This window comes from Dendrobates tinctorius, unplaced genomic scaffold (genome assembly GCF_039654945.1).
Source record: "Dendrobates tinctorius isolate UK_male_01 unplaced genomic scaffold, ASM3965494v1 ptg000156l, whole genome shotgun sequence".
In the NCBI taxonomy this organism is placed as follows: domain Eukaryota; kingdom Metazoa; phylum Chordata; class Amphibia; order Anura; family Dendrobatidae; genus Dendrobates; species Dendrobates tinctorius.
In genome coordinates, this window is record NW_027361823.1 from 10,111,661 (window position 1) to 10,131,492 (window position 19,832).

General features: G+C 41.8%; 1 protein-coding gene across 2 annotated transcripts in view; it reads left to right on the forward strand.

Annotated features, from left to right (window-relative positions):
• Positions 1-19,832, forward strand: part of LOC141051319 (probable ubiquitin carboxyl-terminal hydrolase MINDY-4) — a 270,086-nt gene that overhangs the window by 235,272 nt on the left and 14,982 nt on the right. Inside the window, exon 3 of one of the 2 annotated variants that reach the window (XR_012220625.1) lies at positions 17,549-17,681. The exons of the other annotated variant lie outside the window; for it this stretch is intronic. The gene's annotated coding sequence lies outside the window, so the exon portion shown is untranslated. The remainder of the gene's footprint in view (positions 1-17,548; positions 17,682-19,832) is intronic. 2 annotated transcript variants of the gene reach the window in all.

Here is a 19,832-nt window from a genome sequence, read left to right on the forward strand (position 1 = left end):
GTGCTAGCAGATGGCGGCCCCCCAGTCCCTGTATATACATCCACACTGGCAGATAACGGCCTCCCCAGCCCTGCCCTGTATATTTATATATTTATCCATCACATCAGTGCACCCCCCCAGCCTCTTTTAACTCACCCCCCCGGCCCCGGCCCACAACGCTTTGAATGAACTTCAGCCTGCCCTGAGCCCAGCGCGCAGGGGTAGGAGTGGAGTCGCGCACAGCAGCTCCCACTGCCTAGCCTCCTCTGGTCCCAGGATAAATTCCTTCTTCCTGGCCTGGGTCGGTGAACGCGGCCGCAGCGACGCCATTGATAGGCCAGTGTCTGTGCCTGGCGCAGGCAGCCAGTGACGGAAGAGCATAGCAGAGGCATGCTCTTTCCGGCTCTCCGGCGTTGATCACTCTCCCTGGGTCTGCGCTGCCTCCCTGCTGCTGCTAAGAATGTTTGCTTACCAGCTGCAGCAGTGACGTCACATCTATAGTGCTTGTAACTGTTGCAGCCAATCAATAGACTGGGGAAGCAGTGAATAAACTGTGATGTAGTACGTGTTTCAGACCTCTGTAACACAGCCTTATGAGGAGTAGAAGAAAATGTATGGGGAAATGAAGACGTCCGTGAGCCCACCGGCTGAGAGATGGGTGGGAAACAATATGGCTCCGGAAAGCTTGCCACCCAGCTTTCCCAGACTCCTGAATGGCAATTATGACTATATAAATAATCCTACCCTCCTGGTAGAGCAGAGTAATGCGGCCTTTTTGTAGCAGTATTTTTTATGAGTCACTCACATCGCATCATGGGTCGCCCTGAGCTTGCCACCCAGCTTTCCCAGACTCCTGCATGGCAATTATGACTATATAAATAATCCTACCCTCCTGGTAGAGCAGAGTAATGCGGCCTTTTTGTAGCAGTATTTTTTATGAGTCACTCACATCGCATCATGGGTCGCCCTGAGCTTGCCACCCAGCTTTCCCAGACTCCTGCATGGCAATTATGACTATATAAATAATCCTACCCTCCTGGTAGAGCAGAGTAATGCGGCCTTTTTGTAGCAGTATTTTTTATGAGTCACTCACATCACATCATGGGTTGTCCTGAGCTTGCCACCCAGCTTTCCCAGACTCCTGCATGGCATTGGCAATTATTATGACTATATAAATAATCCTACCCTCCTGGTAGAGCAGAGTAATGCGGCCTTTTTGGAGCAGTATTTTTTATGAGTCACTCACATCACATCATGGGTCGCCCAGATATTGCCACCCAGCTTTCCCAGACTCCTGCATGGCAATTATTATGACTATATAAATAATCCTACCCTCCTGGTAGAGCAGAGTAATGTGGCCTTTTTGTAGCAGTATTTTTTATGAGTCACTCACTCACATCATGGGTCTCCCACGCCACGCGCTCAAATTAAAAGTTTTACCATAACCAGATTCCCTGCATCATGTTCACACATGCTTTATGCATCCATTAGCCCTCTGTGTTTGTACTGTTACACACTTAACATTATGGCTGGTCCATACAATCAGGGCAACTGTTACCACCCACCTTTTGTGTCTACCTCTTTCCTCACAGACTGTAAGCTTGCGAGCAGGGCCCTCATTCCTCTTGGTATTTGTTATAATCTATGTGATTATTGTTATGCTGTAATTTTTATTGTCTGTACAAATCCCCTCTGAGATGTAAAGTGCTGCGGAATATGTCTGCGTTATAGAAATAAAATGTATTATTATTATTAACTTTGAGGTGAAGAGATCTTTCTGGAAGATCCTGTCAGAGAGTTCAAGACAGGGAGCTGATCGTGAGGAGCTCGATAGGCAGAGCTGATCTGACAAGAAGGAAAAGAACACGAGCAGAGATAAGACACTCGAGGGGAGCTAAAATACTGCATATAGCAGACCCCTGAGTGAAGCGCTAATAAAGAGAAAAGGGACATCAGAGTCCTAGGCTGACAGGAACTGTACACCCTGATAGCTGAATCTGAAAGTACAGGGGATTGTAAATTCCTGTACACATTGATCACCTGCAGTGGATAAGGAGCCCGGGGCCGACGGTGAAGAGAACGGTACCCGTGGAATAGGCTCACGCTGACAGCAGTACAGGTTAGTGAAACCATCACGAATAGAGGGCCGCAGCATAGTTATATACAGCGGAGACCCACACACATAGCGCAGAAAGGAAGGTCCTAAATTCCCACCTGGCAAGGTGGATCCGCTGAATGCCTCCAGGCGAGCCGGACTCCTTCCATCACCTGTATGTGGTACTCCGGACTGCAACCTATTACCAGTAAAAGGTAAAGAAACTGCACCTCTCTGTGTCTTTCTCTCATTTATCTGCACCCCAACGTTTACAGCCATCTTTACTATTTATTTAACATCTTTGCCCTGGGACTCCTGCCCTACCTGTGGAGGGCTACAACATCATAGCTGCGCCAACATCCATCCCAGAGAAGCAACACCGCAGCGCTGGTCACCTCTGACTAGAATACCACAGGTGGCGTCACGTATTTCACCATCTATAAACATTATCTTTATTTATTTTCATTTTTACCACACAACTTTCCCCTATTTTATTACTGGACGCCTCTGGGCCACGGACCGGGGTGACACCGTCCCCCATGGAAGTCGACGGGCCCGGTACCGAGTACCCCCAGGCCCCGCGGGGTGCTCCATTTGTATTGTGAAGTTTTGTGACAGATCCACTTTGACGATAGCGGGATGAAAAAAAAAAGTTTTTTTTACTACAACCCTCAATTCCTTATAAAAGATATTATACAAACAATATTATAGTGCCTCTTGTATAAAAGAAACATCACGTACCCAGGGTTTAGTTTTAATGAGTGATGAGGGAGTAATCAGTCGCAATAGCCCCTCTACTTTATACAAAGAATTTCATTTTTTTCGATTAACTGCAGTGTAGGTTGGTAATATGGATACAACATTTAGGAGCTTGTTCAGACTGGCCATTTATTAAACAGATAAAACTAAACATAGAAACAAAATGGACATATACCCTGCTATAAGTAAATAAGTAAAAGCAATAGTGCATATAAATAACATAGGGGACTTGGTAAACAGTTTTTCATTAAAAAAAAAAAGCGTAAAAGCCATCCACCAGGGTCAAGGTGTACCCAAATCAGGATGGTCCTAACCTCTAGTATCAGAACCTGTCCATGTGTCAAAGTGACATCAATGTGAATAAGGGCTGAGCGGGACTGGGTCCCGAATTTGGACACCCAACAAATGGGAAGCTATATAAATCTAATTTCCAGCTCAAAGAAAGGGAGGCCACCTCCTTACCAGTACTGAGTGCAGAAACCTGGAGTATTAGTTGGTATGTACGCAAAAAAGCATGTTCACACTGACCATTAAACAGAGACACAAAATGAACATATACCCTGCTGTAAGGAAAAATAATAGTGCATATAAATAACATGGGGTACTTCGTCGACACAATTTTTGGATAAAAAATATATAAAAGCCATGGCATGAATGTTTTGATAAAAAACTGGAGTTAACCAAGAACACCATGTTATTTATATGCACTATTGCTTTTTCCTTACAGCAGGGTATATATTCATTTTGCTTCTATCTTACGTTTTATATGAAGAAGCAGATATATGTCACATGGTAGTGGTTTAGGTCCCTGTAACACTGCCCGATTCACCATTACTTTTGCCCATTTTTTGTTTAGTTTTGTACGTTTGCACTCTCTTTTTGTTTGCACCATTTTCATTATTCTATGGGGGGGGTTAAGTCTATTTTATATGTGCTCATATTTGTTTTTTGTCTCTGATTTGTGAGTGAAGTTTGGAGATTCCAGATGTTTTTACCTGATCAATTACAATTCTTTAAAAAAAAATGACAAATTTTGTCGCAACTCCACTCCAATCCTCTCCTTGGTGCATTTCTAATTACACCAAAATCTTGTGAAAATTTTTGTGAATTTTGGCTGAAAAAGCAGTTCCGAACATGAAAAAAGCTTGTTTTTGACTTTGCAACAAAATTAATGAATTATGTTCGCCATTTTAATTAATTTTGCAAAAAAAGAAAAAATCAGCAACTAATATCACAAGACAAGCTTGAAATGTGATGCAGACCACGATCACACGTTCAGTATTTGGTCAGTTTTTCCAACTTTTCAACCTTTTCCCACATATCATGCTGCAAACATAAAGATACCAAAAGTAAATTTTTGGTGAAGAATCAACAAGTGGGACACAATTGTGAAGTTGAACAAAATTTATTGTTTTTTCTTAATTTTTGTGGAAATTCAAAAACTGAAAAGTGTCCCACTTGTTGTTGATTGTTCACCAAAAATTTACATTTGGTATCTTTATGTTTGAAGCATGATATGTGGGAAAAGGATGAAAAGTTCCAGGGGGCCGAATACTTTTGCAAGGCACTGTATGTAAGCCAAAACCAGGAGTGGAACAATCAGTGGAAAAGTATAATAGAAACACGTCACCACTTCTGGATTTATCACCCACTCTTGGTCTAAAGGCCCCGTCTCACATAGCGAGATCGCTGATGCGTCACCGATTTTGTGACGCAACGGTGATCTCTCCTGCGATCTCGCTACATGTGACACATAGCGGTGACCACCCCCCCCGCTGGATATCGCTAATCTTGCTTGAATGTCCTAGGCCATTTTTTGATCGTCGACGTCCGGCTGGCCAGCGTGCATCGCTGTGTTTGACGCTGACGAGCGACCTCGTTGGCGACGCAGAACTCAGGGACGCAGGCTGGAATCGTTCAGAGTAGCTGCTGTGTGACAACGCACCAGTGATGCTTACCAGGTCGTATCGTTGTCGGGATCGCAGGTGCGTCGTTGAAGAGATCTGCCTGTTTGGCAGCTTACTAGCGACCATGTAGCAACGCACCAGCGATCCCTACCAGGTCGTATCGTTGTCGGGATCGCGGATGCGTCGCTATGTGAAACGGGACCCTTAGCTTACAGATACTGAAGGCAATAAACTCACCAAATCCTCAATGTGAGCATGTGACCTTAAAAAAACCTGCAAATAATACATCAAGGCCGGAGAGCTTCAAATTAGGTCTGTGACCGCAGAGAATGCTTCCCAGGACACAATGCTTTGTGTATCTATTCATCGCATCAAAAAGGTATGTCAGCAAAAAATAAAATAAAATTAAAAAGTACAATAAAAATCTTACAAGCAATGCTGTAAATACGTCCATACCCTATTCCAAGCAATGCAGCTTAGTGTTTAATAATACTTTATTATACGTAACAAAAAATATACAAATAGTTTTACAATAAAGTCTCTATTAATAATCTTAGATCCAAGGTAACGCTATGAGTGTCCATTTCCGTGTTGCTTTAGATGCCATTAGTGATACAACTCTTCACCGTAAATATCTGTAATCTTATTTCTAGGAGTATCATGTGGACTTTTTCATCAGGTGTAAGATTTTTTGGAACCTTAATCTCTCAGCGATATCAATACCAGTTTCTCCTGCCTGTGAAAAAAAAGAGAGAACAAGTTATAGATGTATTCCTCACCCAAATCCTATAAGGGAATGTCCCACCAAATATTGACGTGTGCACCGACTAGGAAATTCACATTTTCAGCAAGTTTAATAATGTTTACTATTAGTGTTGAGCGATACCATCCGATACTGAGACGTATCGGATCGGACCGATACCCCAAAAAGTATCGGTATCGCCGATTCCGATACCGGAAGTTCCATACAAGTCAATGGGACAGAAATATCGGAATTAAAAAAGCCCCTTTCTTTCCTTGTACATCCATTTCGGGAGGGGGGAAAAGTGTGGGCGGTGCGTGGGCGGATACTGTGCGTATCTGTGTGTGCGAGCGGGGTCTGTGCGGGCCTGCCGGGGGCCTGTGCCAGCTGTCGGGGGTCTGTACGGACCTGCCGGGGGCCTGTGACAGCTGTTGGGGGTCTGTACAAGCCTGCCGGGGGCCTGTGACAGCTGCCGGGGGTCTGCACGGGCCTGCTGGGGCCTGTGCTGGCTGTCGGGGGTCTGTAGGCCTGCCGGGGGCCTGTGCCGGCTGCCGGGGGTCTGTACGGGCCTGCCGAGGGCCTGTGCCGGCTGTCGGGGGTCTGTGCGGGCCTGCTGGGGGTCTTGTGTGTGTGCAGGCATCGTCCGATGGGACTAAAAGTCCCATTGGGCGATGCCTACTACAATGACAGTGATTGACACATTAGCCAATGATGGGACAGTAGTAGTCCCATCATCCAGCTAATGTGTTGAATGTAAAAAAAAGCAAAAAACATACATACTACATACATACTACATACATACTACATTCATACAACATACATACTACATACATACTACATACATACTTCAAATATACCACATTCATACAACATACATACATACTACATATATACTACATTCATACAACATACATACATACTACATACATACTACATTCATACAACATACATACTACATGCTACATACATACGTCATATATACTACATTCACACAACATACATACATACTACATAAATACTTCATATACACTACATTCATACAACATACATACATACATAGTACATACTACAAACATACTACATACAATACATTCATACATACAACATACATACAACATATATACTACATTCATACAACATACATACATGCATACTACATATTACATATATACTACATTCATACAACATACATACATACTACATACATACAACATGCTACAGACACAACATACATACTACATACATACTACAGCATGCTACAGACATAAAACATACATTCTACATACATACTACATACATACTACATTCATAATACATACTACATACATACTTCATATATACTACATTCATACAACATATGCAAACATACTACCTACATACTACATACAATACATTAATACATTCATACAATACATACATATAGACATACAGTTCATATAACAGAGTACATACTCACCATAACTTGTCACTTTGTTCCCCGAAGCCAATGTCATCTGTGGAAAAATATGAAAAAAACAAACACGCAATATACTCCCTGATCCGCAGAAATTCAGTGTCCCACGACGATCTCCCGTAGAGAACAGCAGCATCAGCTGATGCGACCGCTCTCTAGGGGGCTCCTCCGCCACTGTTAAAAAATAGTCCCTAGTCTCACTTTATGGCAAATGTTGCGTGGGGACTTTCTCACACAGCAATGCCAAAAGTGAGACTAGGGACTATTTTTTTTACAGTGGCGGAGGAATACAGTGCGGAAGGATACCTACCTCCCGTCATTGTATTCCTGGGGCCCGCAGAGAGCGGTGGCATTAGCTGATGCTGCTCTTCTCCACGGGAGATTGTCGTGGGACACTCGTGGATTTCTGCGGATCAGGGAGTATATATGTTGTTTGTTATTTTCATATTTTTCCACAGATGACATTGGCTTCGGGGATCAAAGTGACAAGTGATGGTATGTACTCTATGTTATATGTACTGTATGTCTATATGTATGTATTGTATGAATGTATTGTATGTATGTAGTATGTATGTTGTATGTATGTAGCATGTTGTATGTATGTTGTATGAATGTAGTATATATGAAGTATGTATATAGTATGTATGTATGTTGTATGAATGTAGTATATATGAAGTATGTATGTAGTATGTATGTATGTTGTATGAATGTAGTATATATGAAGTATGTAGTATGTATGTAGTATGAATGTAGTATATATGTTGTATGTATATAGTATGTATGTATGTTGTATGAATGTAGTATATATGAAGTATGTATGTAGTATGTATGTATGTTGTATGAATGTAGTATATATGAAGCATGTATGTAGTATGTAGTATGTATGTATGTTGTATGAATGTAGTATGTATGTAGTATGTATGTATGTTGTATGAATGTAGTATATATGAAGTATGCATGTAGTATGTATGTATGTTGTATGAATGTAGTATATATGTAGTATGTATGTTGTATGAATGTAGTATATATGAAGTATGTATGTAGTATGTATGTAGTATGTATGTTGTATGAATGTAGTATATATGTAGTATGTATGTAGTATGTATGTATGTTGTATGTTTTTTTTGTTTTTTTTACATGCAACAAATTAGCCGGATGATGGGACTACTACTGTCCCATCATTGGCTAATGTGTCAATCACTGTCATTGTAGCAGGCATCGCCCGATGGGACTTGTAGTCCCATCGGACGAAGCCTGCACACACACAAGACCCCCGGCAGGCCCGCATAGACCCCCGAGAGGCCCGTACAGGCCCCGGCAGGCCCACATAGACCCCCGAGAGGCCTGTACAGGCCCCCAAGAGGCCCATACAGGCCCCCGGCAGGCCCGTACAGACCCAGCATCATGATGCGCACAGACCGCACATCATGATGACATGATTTCAGCAGCCAATCACAGCCACAACAGTGGCTCATTGCATTATGGGGACTTCCGATTCCGGTATCCGATATTGAAAAAATATCGGTACTCGGTATCGGAATTCCGATACCGCAAATATCGTCCGATACCCGATATTTGCAGTATCGGAATGCTCAACTCTATTTACTATACATAGAAACATTAACATTTTAGCGCACATTGACATCAGCGTCCACCAACATTTAGTGTTACTTTTTAATGGATTTCTTTGGGAAATAAAATAAATGTATGACATTCTGGCTTATATAAATGATTTTTTTTTTAAATTGTCAAACAGAGACACTTAAAATCCAACATATTGATGCATTTAAAAAAATTAAACCTTGTGAAAATCTCAGACAGTAATGGACAAATAAGAATTTATTCACCAATTTTGGATGTAAACTAAGCTCCAAAATGTGTCAAACTTTTCACTTTTTCCATAGTGCTCATGAATAACTAGAAAAATAGGATGCAGATTTATTACATCTGTTTTAAAACTAGTTTTCCATACCCCTGTCACATTATGAGGTTATAACTCTGGAACGCTTTAACAGATCCCGCTGATTCTGAGAATGTTTTTTCGTGACATATTGTACTTCATGTTAGGCCGGTTTCACACTTCCTGATATTTCCGGTACCGGAAAAAACGGTACTTGAGATATGTGTCCATGTGTCAATTTGTCACATTTGTGTGCTATCCGTGTGTCCGTGTATACCATCCGTGTGCTGTCCGTGTCCGTGTATTGAAACAATGTTTCAACGTTAACCCTATGACTTTCAAAAACGCACACGAATGGCACACGGATGCCATTCGTGTGCGGTACATGTTTACACGGACCCATTGACTTGTATGGGTCCATGTGATCCGTGCTGTTGCTCAAAAACGGACATGTCAACGTGTTTTGCACTCGGACACATGATCTGTGAAAGCATGTACATACACCGAATGGGTCTATGTGTGTCAGTGTCTCTGGTACGTGAGAAAACTGTCACCACATGTATCGGAGACACTGATGTGTGAAACCGGCTTTAGTGGTAAAATTTCTACGATATGACTTGCGTTTATTTATGAAAAAAAAACCGGAAATATGGCAAAAATTGTAAAAATTTTGCAAATTTCAAACTTTTTATTTTTATGCTTTTAAATCAGAGATATGTGTCACTCAAAATAGTTAATAAATCTGTTTAGCATCTGATGAATACATTGAAATTCTTTATAAAAGGAAACTGTATTTAGTCTTGTAATTTTTTTTAACTGTAAATTTTTATTGAAGTTTTATAAATTTTAGACATATAAAGAAAAATCAATAGCATGTTATACAATTACAAACATAAGTAATAAGAGCAATATCAGTGACTCTTGAACGTACCCACTGGGTAATCTTAACCCCTTAGTGACAGAGCCAGTTTGCAGCTTAATGACCAGGCCAATTTTTACAATTCTGACCACTGTCACTTTATGAGGTTATAACTCTGGAATGCTTTAATGGATCCTGCTGATTCTGAGAATGTTTTTTCATGACATATTGTACTTCATGTTAGTGGTAAAATTTCTTTGGTAAGTCTTGTGTTTATTTCTGAAAAAAATGGAAATATGGCGAAAATTTTGAAAATTTTGCTATTTTAAAACTTTAAATTTTTATGCCCTTAAATCAGAGAGATGTGCCACACAAATTTCTTAATAAATAACATTTCCCACATGTTTACTTTACATCAGCACAATTTTGGAAGCAAAATTTTTTTTTGTCAGGAAGTTATAAGGGTTAAAAGTTGACCAGCGATTTCTCATTTTTACAACAAAATTTACAAATCCATTTTTTTTAGGGACCTCATAATATTTAAAGTCATTTTGAGGAGTGTACATGACAGAAAATACCCAAAAGTGGCACCATTCTAAAAACTAGACCCCTCTAGGTGCTCAAAACCACATTCAAGAAGTTTGTTAACCCTTTACGTGTTTCACAGGAACTAAAGCAATGTGGAAGGAAAAAATTAACATTTAACTTTTTTTTGCAAAAAATTTACTTCAGAACCAATTTTTTTTTTATTTTCACAAGTGTTAAAAGAGAAAATAAACCACAAAATTTGTTGTACAATTTCTTCTGAACACGTCGATACCCCATATGTGGGGGTAAACCACTTTTCAGCACACGGCAGAGCTCGCAAGGGATGGAGCGCCGTTTGACTTTTTCAACGCAGAATTGACTGGAATTGAGATTGGATGCCAAGTTGCGTTCAGAGAGCCCTTAATGTGCCTAAACAGTGGGAACCTCCAACAAGTGTCCCCATTTTGGAAACTAGACCCATTAAGGAGCTTATCTAGATGTGTGGTGCGCACTTTGAGCCTTCAAGTGCTTCATAGAAGTTTGTAACATAGAGCCGTGAAAATAAAAAATCCATTTTTTTTTCCACAAAAATTATCTTTTCGCCCCCAAATTTTTATTTTTACAAGGGTAACAGGAGAAATCATACCCCCACAGTTGTTGTGCGATTTGTCCTGAGTACGCTGATACCCCATATGTGGGGGGGGACCACTGTTTGGGCACATGGGAGAGCTTGGAAGGGAAGGAGTGCCATTTTGGAATGCAGACTTTGATGGAATGGTCTGGGGGCGTCATGTTGCGTTTGCAGAGCCCCTGATGTGCCTAAACAGTGGAAACCCCCCACAAGTGACCCCATTTTGGAAATTAGACCCCCCAAGGAGCTTATCTAGATGTGTGGTGAGCACTTTGAACCCCCAAGCGCTTCACAGAAGTTTATAAACGCAGAGCCATGAAAATAAAGTCTTTTTTATTTCCACAAAAGTAATTTTTTTAGACCCCAATTTTAAGACCCCCAAAGTTGGTAAATAGTGGAAACCCCTCAATTCTTGCTCCAACCCTGACCCCAACATACCCCTAGCCCTAATCCCAACCCTAACCCTAATCCCTAATCCTAGTTCTAACCCTATTCCTAGTTCACCCTAGCCCTAACTCTAGCCCTAACCCTAGCCCTAACCCTAGCCCTAACCCTAACACTAGCCCTAACCCTAACACTAGCCCTAACCCTAACCCTAGCCCTAACCCTAGCTCTAACCCTAACCCTAATGGAAAACTGAAAAAAAAATATTTTCTTTATTTCGTTATGTTGGCCTAACTAAGGGGGTGATAAACGGGGGGGTTATGTACTTTTTTTATTTTGATCACTATGATAGTTTATCATAGTGATCAAAATGAATGAATGGAATCTGCCAGCCGAGCTGGCAGATTCCCGGCGGGCGCACTGCGCATGCGCCCGCCATTTTCTTGCACATCCAAGACAGCGGCGCCCACCGGAGGAGGCCGGCGGGACACGGAGAGATCCTGGGGGGGATCGGGGACCCTAGTTCTCTCTCCTCTGATGTGCGATCACATCAGAGGAAAGAGAAATTTAATACAAAATCGCAGCTTTTTTTTTTTGCGGTCGCCGCTATAGGGTTAATAACGGCGATCGCAAAAGCGGGGTCTGTAAAAACTGACTGATTCTTGTTCTCTGAGGTTTCAACTACCCCCGGCTGCCGAGACCCCAGGGAAAATACGACACTGGGGGGCGCTATTCACTTTCTGCACAGCGCCGTGAATTTGCGGCGCTGTGGTTTTAGTACACTCAATTACCGCCGTTAAAAGGTGTATCGGCGGTCGCTAAGGGGTTAAACCATGAATCATACATGTAGCCCTATTTTGGACAAACAAGGACCGGACACACACCAATAGGGCGGGAAGGGAAGAGGAGAGAGCAAGTTCCAGGGGAGAAAGGATCCAACTTCAAGAACCTATTTAATCAATTCTTTGCACCCAGAAGTAGTCACAGGGAGCCCAGACCGAATCAAAGTGTCAAAGTTCTCCTTTGGATGTTATTAACTCTATATAATAAGCAAAGATAGGACAGTGGGGAAACTTGATTCCAGTTCAGAGCGATCAGGCATCTTGCTGCTGTAGGAATGTGAAGTCTGCCTATGGGGGTGCATTATACAATATACAGTCTCCCTATGGGGGGTACATTATACAATATAGAGTTTGCCTATGGGGGGTTGCATTATACAATTTATAATCTGCATCCATATGCAGATCCATTATACAATATACAGTCTCCCTATGGGGGAAAATTATACAATATAGAGTCTCCCTATGGGTAGTGCATTGTATAATATAGAGTCTGCCTATGGAGGGGTGCATTATGCTATATGGAGTCTCGCAATGAGGGGTGCATTATACAATTTATAGTCTGCAAATGGAGATGCATTATACAATATACAGTGTCCCTATGGGTGGTGCATTATACTATATAAAGTCTGCCCAGGGGAGTGCATTATACAATACAGTCACCCTATGTGGAGTGCATTATACAATATAGAGTCTCCCTATGGGGAGAACATTACACAATATAGTGTATGCCTATGGGAGGTGCATTATACTATTTATACTATAGAGTCTCCCTATGGGGGGTGCATTATACAATATAGAGTCTCCCTATTGGGAGAGAATTATACTGTAGAGTCTGCCTGTGTGGGGTACCTTATACACTATAGAGCCTGCCTATGGGGAGTGCATTACACTATATAAAGTCTCCCTATGGGGGATGCATTACACTATACAGTCTGTCTATGGGGGGTGCATTATGCTATATAGATTCTGCTTATGGCGGGTGCATTATACTATATAGAGTCTGCCTATGGGGAGTGCATTATATTATAGAGTTTAGTATAGTGCACCCCCCATAGGTAGACTCTATAGTTTAATGCATCCACCATAGGCAGAATCTGTATAATATAATACACAACCCATAGGTAGACTCTATAGCATAGTGCACTCCCCATAGGAAGACTATATTATAGTGTACCCCCATAGGTATATAGGTATGAAGAGTGAATTATACTAAAGAGTATTCCTAAAGGGGTGTTTTATACAATATAGAGTCTTCCTATGGTGAGTGTATTATACAATATTAAATCTGCCTATGGGGGATGCATTATACTATATAGAGTCTGGCTATGGTGAGTGCATTATACAATATAGTCTCCCTATGGGTGTGCATTATACTATGTAGGGTCTGCCTATGAGGGTCTATTGTACAATATACAGTCTGACTATGGGGGGGAGCATTATACTATAGTCTTCCTATGAGAGGTGCATTATACTATAGAGTTTGCCTATTGGGGGGTGCATTATAAATAAATAATCTTTATTTTTATATATCGCTAACATATTCCGCAGCGCTTTACAGTTTGCACACATTATCATCACTGTCCCCGATGGGGCTCACAATCTAAATTCCCTATCAGTATGTCTTTGGAATGTGGGAGGAAACCGGAGTGCCCGGAGGAAACCCATGCAAACACAGGCAGAACATACAAACTCCTTGCAGATGTTGTCCTTTGTGGGATTCAAACCCTGGACCCCAGCACTGCAATGCTATCCACTGAGCCACCGTGCTGCGTTATACTATATGCAGCCTGCCTTTTGGGGGTGCTTTATTCTATAATGAGTCTGCCTATGGGGCTACATCATACAGTGTAGAGTCTGCCTATGTAGGATGCAGTTTATAATATAGAGTCTACCTATCGTGGCACATTATACAATATAGAGTATCCCTATGGTGGTGCATTATACAATATAGTGTCTCCCTATATTGGGTGCATTGTACAATATAGTCTGCCTATGGGGGTACTTTATACTGTATATAGTATCCCTATGGGGAGTGCATTATACAATATAGAGTCTGCCTATTGGGGGTGCATTATTCAAAATAGAGTCAGACTATTTAGGTTGCGTTATACTATATAGAGTCTGCCTTTTGGGGGTGCATTATACTACATAGAGTCTCCCTGTGGGAGTTGCATTATAGAATCTAGACTCCCTCCTTCATAAATGAAACAAGATGTGTCTGATGATGTGTCACAAACCACATGGCCAGCTAAGGTTGTTAAATGCTACAATGACATTTCCCCAGTAAATGTATTAGTATTGGTTGAAAGCAATGGTGACATTGAAAAACGCATCAAAAACACTACATGTGAACATAGCAAAAGTGGTGGAGGAGCATTTTTTGGGGGGTTATTTCTTTTGTCTTACATACAAAATATTACCCTGGAAAGGATGTCCCTTAACATATTTCCCTGTAAAATCTGTTTCGTTTTTGTATGTTTTACTGTGCGCCTATAAAAATGGAGTGAAACTCTGACAACATTGGTCACAGCAGTGAACTAGGAGTCAGAAATGCTTCCAGGGGCGATCCCCTTGATGTTCCCATGTCGTTTGTGCACTGTCCCCATATATTTCAGAAGTTTTGATATCCTAGAAACACCTCTGGGGTTGGGGGGAGAAGGGGAGGGGTCGCGGAAAAAAATGCTCGGGTTTCCCATTGACTTACATTGGGCTCGTTTCTCGGGTCGAGTACCCGAGTATTACAATTTGCTTGACCCGAGCAACAGGCACCCGAGCATTTTAGTGCTCGCTCATCACTGTTCATTATACTATATAGAGTCTGCTCATGGGGCTGGATTTCACAATACAGAGTCTCCATATGGGGGTACATTATACAATATAAAGTCTCCCAATGGGAGGGGTGCATTATACTATAAGTAGGCGTATGGGGAGTGCATTATACTATATGTAGGCCTATGGGGAGTGCATTATACTATAAGTAGGCCTATGGGGAGTGCATTATACTATAAGTAGGCCTATGGGGAGTGCATTATACTATAAGTAGGCGTATGGGGAGTGCATTATACTATATGTAGGCCTATGGGGAGTGCATTATACTATATGTAGGCGTATGGGGAGTGCATTATACTATATTTAGGCCTATAGGGAGTGCATTATACTATAAGTAGGCCTATGGGGAGTGCATTATACTATAAGTAGGCCTATGGGGAGTGCATTATACTATATTGAGGGCAATCTGGTGCATTATACTATATAGAGGCTATGTAGGGGGCCATCATTCAGTGTTGGAGCCATCAAACAGTTTGGGCGATGCTAAGGAGTCAGTATACTGTGTGGGGGCTCTATACGGTGAGGGGGCAATATACTGTGTATAAGAGAACATCATACTCTCTAGAGGGGACCTGTACAGGGGGAGACTCGGGACATTATTAAATGTAAAGTCGGCACTTATTGTTATAGGGGAACTCAGGTTACTGTGACCGTCAAAGGGCCACACACAGGGCATTATTCCTTTTTATAGGACAAAATGTGGGCACTATTTTCTAGGGCACTTGCACCCAGCATGACTGTATTCTAGAGGTAGAATTTAGAGGGCACAGAGAACCACACAGCAGGTGCAGTAATAAGGACACATATGGCGGCATTCTCTACAAAATTAATTATAATAATTTGAAGAATAATCAGCACATCTGACAGGAGGAAAGCAGCCGCAGGTAATATGTGTAGAGCGCTGCTGCCATCGTGTGGTGATTGTGAAAACTGCATCATCTCTATCTGCACATAGCACTGATCTCTCTCAGTATGTGAAGCTGTGTAAGCGCTCCGCTCTCATTGTCTGATACATGTGACATCTACCACACTAACTCTGGCTTTGTGGGGACCGTCCTTTTCAGGCTCTTTATAGCTCATTTGCTAATTCTACTTTGTCTACACAAATGCAGTTCTCAATGAATTTGTCTGTGTCACCCCCTCTCCCATTAGGTCCTTTTGTCTTTGTTTCTGGAGTACCCCATTAGTGAGGCAGTCTCCTTGGGAAACTGTGACATCCCCATCTTTTAATTTGGATAAATTGGATTCTATACTTATTTTCCTGCCCCTCTTAGATTGTCCAACCCCATCATGCGCTCAGACACCACTAGGAGCACAGCAATGTGTACATGACATTGTGAGAGCAAGAGACCCCACCGTATCCAGAGATAACTGCGAGCTAGGACCCTGTAATAGAAGTGACTCTTCCTCTCTGACGGCCGACACAAGCAGGGAGCAGCTGTGGACGTGGTCATGTGCCTGCTTCATTAGGGCAAGGTATATAGACCTCCTCTGTACCGAGAGGCCAGACGAGCAGTCCTGCAGCCTAAGTGACCAAACTCCCGGCGAGTGTCAGCTCCTAGGGCCAGCTCTTCGGGGGAGGATGTAGTAATGAAGTATAAAAATATTAGGAGCACTTTGGTCCCGATTGACCAAGGTGATTATCCCACAATTCTTATGTAAAACATCTTGAAAATTTGCAAAAGGTTTTGCACAGCTCGGAGTTTTTCGGCATTTTCACAGCAGTTTCACCCAGCTCTGACAAAATGGGCAAGATGGTGATGGGAAGGAGGCCTCCCTTATGCCAGAAATCTTACTCCAGTCTCCTATTGGTGTAATATTTGTGACTAGGCACAAACTACTCCTCAGATGCTTCTGGTTCATTAAGAGACATGCACCTCACTCCAATAGGCCCCTTCATCAAGACTGGCGAAAATCAGGGCCTAAGTTCTTTATTAGTTATGGAGTAACCATCATTTTAATTTTTATTTAATAAATTAATACTTCCTGTAAAATTAAGTAACTTTATAATATATCTGATCAGACATATCTGCTCCTTTCTCCTCCTGGACTGATCAGTCACTATTAATTCATGGTAACATCTGTAATATCAGTTTTTAATTAAGGTAAATTTTCATATTACAGAGATAGGTGATGACAGTTGGTGCTTCTAAAGTTCTATAGAGAAGGGGGAAGAGCTATCGGCAGACAGGCAGCTTACTGCAAGTCCTCCTGAAATCACAGCTATGGTCCTCCATAGGAGATGACAGTCGGTGCCGGTGTCATCAATGTTTTGCATCCATGTTCCTCAGTGTTTGGTCCATGTGTCCATTTTGTCATCAGTGTTTTTCACAGATGAATAAATTACAAAGTTTCTCTTATTCTTTACAATGTTATATACAAGCAGTTCACCAATGCCTTCCGTGTGCTGTACATGTTTCTCACAGTCCCATACACTTGTGTTGGCCCTTTTCATCTATGATACCGGAGAAAAATGGACACAAGGTCTGTGACAGAACACGGTGGTGTGAATAGCGCCATAGATTATAATGGGGGCCTGTTGTATCCATGAAAAACACTGATACAACCGGTACATGCAACACGGGCGTCTGAATAACGTCTCACGCAGATCTGCCTAACCTGTGATCGTTCTTCTCATAGGCTCCTATTACGGCTCATACAGCCCCAGCAGGCATCATTTGTACTGGAGAACAATATGAAGACACAGGAGCAAATAGAAAAACAATTAGAAAAGCTCGGATTATTAGAGGAGCAAACAGCGCTCATAGTGGAGGTGAGCACATTTGGTTTTTTAACTTTTTAGGTCAATTTTTATTCTCTCTAAAGAAAATAACATTAGATAAGATTGAATAAAGCTATTGGAAAAGCGGCCAATAACGACTGATCCGGTGCCTGTAATGGTTGTCCCGTCTGACCAATCCCCAGTGTCGGATGCCAAGGGCCCACCAGTAACCAACTCCAGGGCCCCTATTTTCAACTACATGCAAATGTGACATTATCCTCAATCACAAATTTATAGAACAATGAACTGGGTAGATTGTTAATGAATAAGATGCTGCCTTTGTCTGTACACAATGATTCAAGTATATAGTCCTGAGTACCGCTCATATAAAAGGGTGGTGGCCACTCCAAAATGGGGGCCCACCGGAGGATTCTCCTGTCAGCCAGTCCAAGCCTGCCTCTCTTCTACCGTGTCTGTGATATTGTGGGATGCCTTTATATACAGGGTCCCTCCTGATGGGATAAAAAGGTAATTTTCCAAATACCCATTGAAAAAACAGTTTGCCCTTTGTTCTTGCCTTCCCTCTGATTAGTCTCCACCACTATCTGCAATGTTACCTACATTATAGACCCAAACAGATGGAAATGCCTATACTGAGGCTGTGTCACAAATGGACACAGGACGAGTCACCAAGATTGACGACCATTAACCCCTTCCTGACATCTGAAGTACTATCCCGTCCACGGGACCGGGGACAGGATAATACGTCATCGCGATCAGCGGCGCTCCTGGGTGTCAGCTGATTATCACAGCTGACACCCGGGAGCGCCGCTGCTCGCGGAAGCCTTGTGCAGAGCCTGTCAGATCACTGACACAGTGCTGTGTGATGTGTCAGATCAGCGATCTGACACATGAGAGTGATGTCCCCCCTGAGACAATGTAATAATGTAAAAAAAAATAGTTTATAAAAAAATCGCTAAATAAATAAAAAGAATAAAATAATCCCTAATTCATTTTTTGGAAATAAAAAAATAAAAATAAAAGTACACGTATTTGGTATCGCCGTGTCCGTAACGACCCGCCCTATAAAACTGTCCCATTAGCAAACCCCTTAAAAAATAAAATAAAAAACAAAGCAAAAAACAATGCTTTATTATCATACCGCCGAACAAAAAGTGCAATAACGCGCAATCAAAAAGACGGATATAAATAACCATGGTACCGCTGAAAACGTCATCTTGTCCCTCAAAAAACGAGCCGCCACACAGCATCATCAGTGAAAGAATAAAAAAGTTATAGCTCGCAGAATAAAGCGATGCAAAAATGATTATTTTTTATATAAAATTGTTTTCATTGCATAAAAGCGCCAAAGCATAAAAAACGTCATAAATGAGGTTTCTCTGTAATGGTACTGACGCGAAGAATAAAACCGCTTTATCAATTTTACCGTACGCGGAACGGTGTAAACGCACCCTCCAAAATAAATTCATGAAATACTGATTTTTGTTCATTCTGCATCACAAAAATCGGAATAAAAAGTGATCAAAAAATGTCACGTGCCCGAAAATGGTACCAATAAAAACATTAGTTAGGGAAGAATAATAAAATAAAAAAAAATGTATTTATTTTCATTTTCCCATTAGGGATAGGGCTATGGTTAGGGCTAGCGTTAGGGCTGAGATTAGGGTTAGAGGTGTGTTGGGGTTAGGGTTGGAGTTAGAATTGGGGGGTTTCCACTGTTTAGGCACATAAGGTGCTCTCCAAACGCAACATGGCGTCTGATCTCAATTCCTGCCAATTCTGCGTTGAAAAAGTCAAACGGTGCTCCTTCCCTTCCAAGCTCTGCTATGCGCCCAAACAGTGTTTTACCCCCACATATGGGGTATCAGTCTACTCAGGACAGATTGGACAACAACTTTTGGGGTCCAGTTTCTCCTGTTACCCTTGGCAAAATAAAAAAATTGGGGACTAAAAGATCAGGTTTGTGGAAAAAATATGATTTTTATATTTTCACGCCCGGGCGTTATAAACTTCTGTGAAGCCCTTGGGGGTTGAAATTGCTCACCACACATCTAGATAAGTTCCTTGGGGGGTCTAGTTTCCAAAATGGGGTCACTTGTGGGGGGTTTCCACTGTTTAGGCACATCAGAGGCTCTCCAAACGTGACATGGTGTCCGATCTCAATTCCAGGCAAAAAAGTCA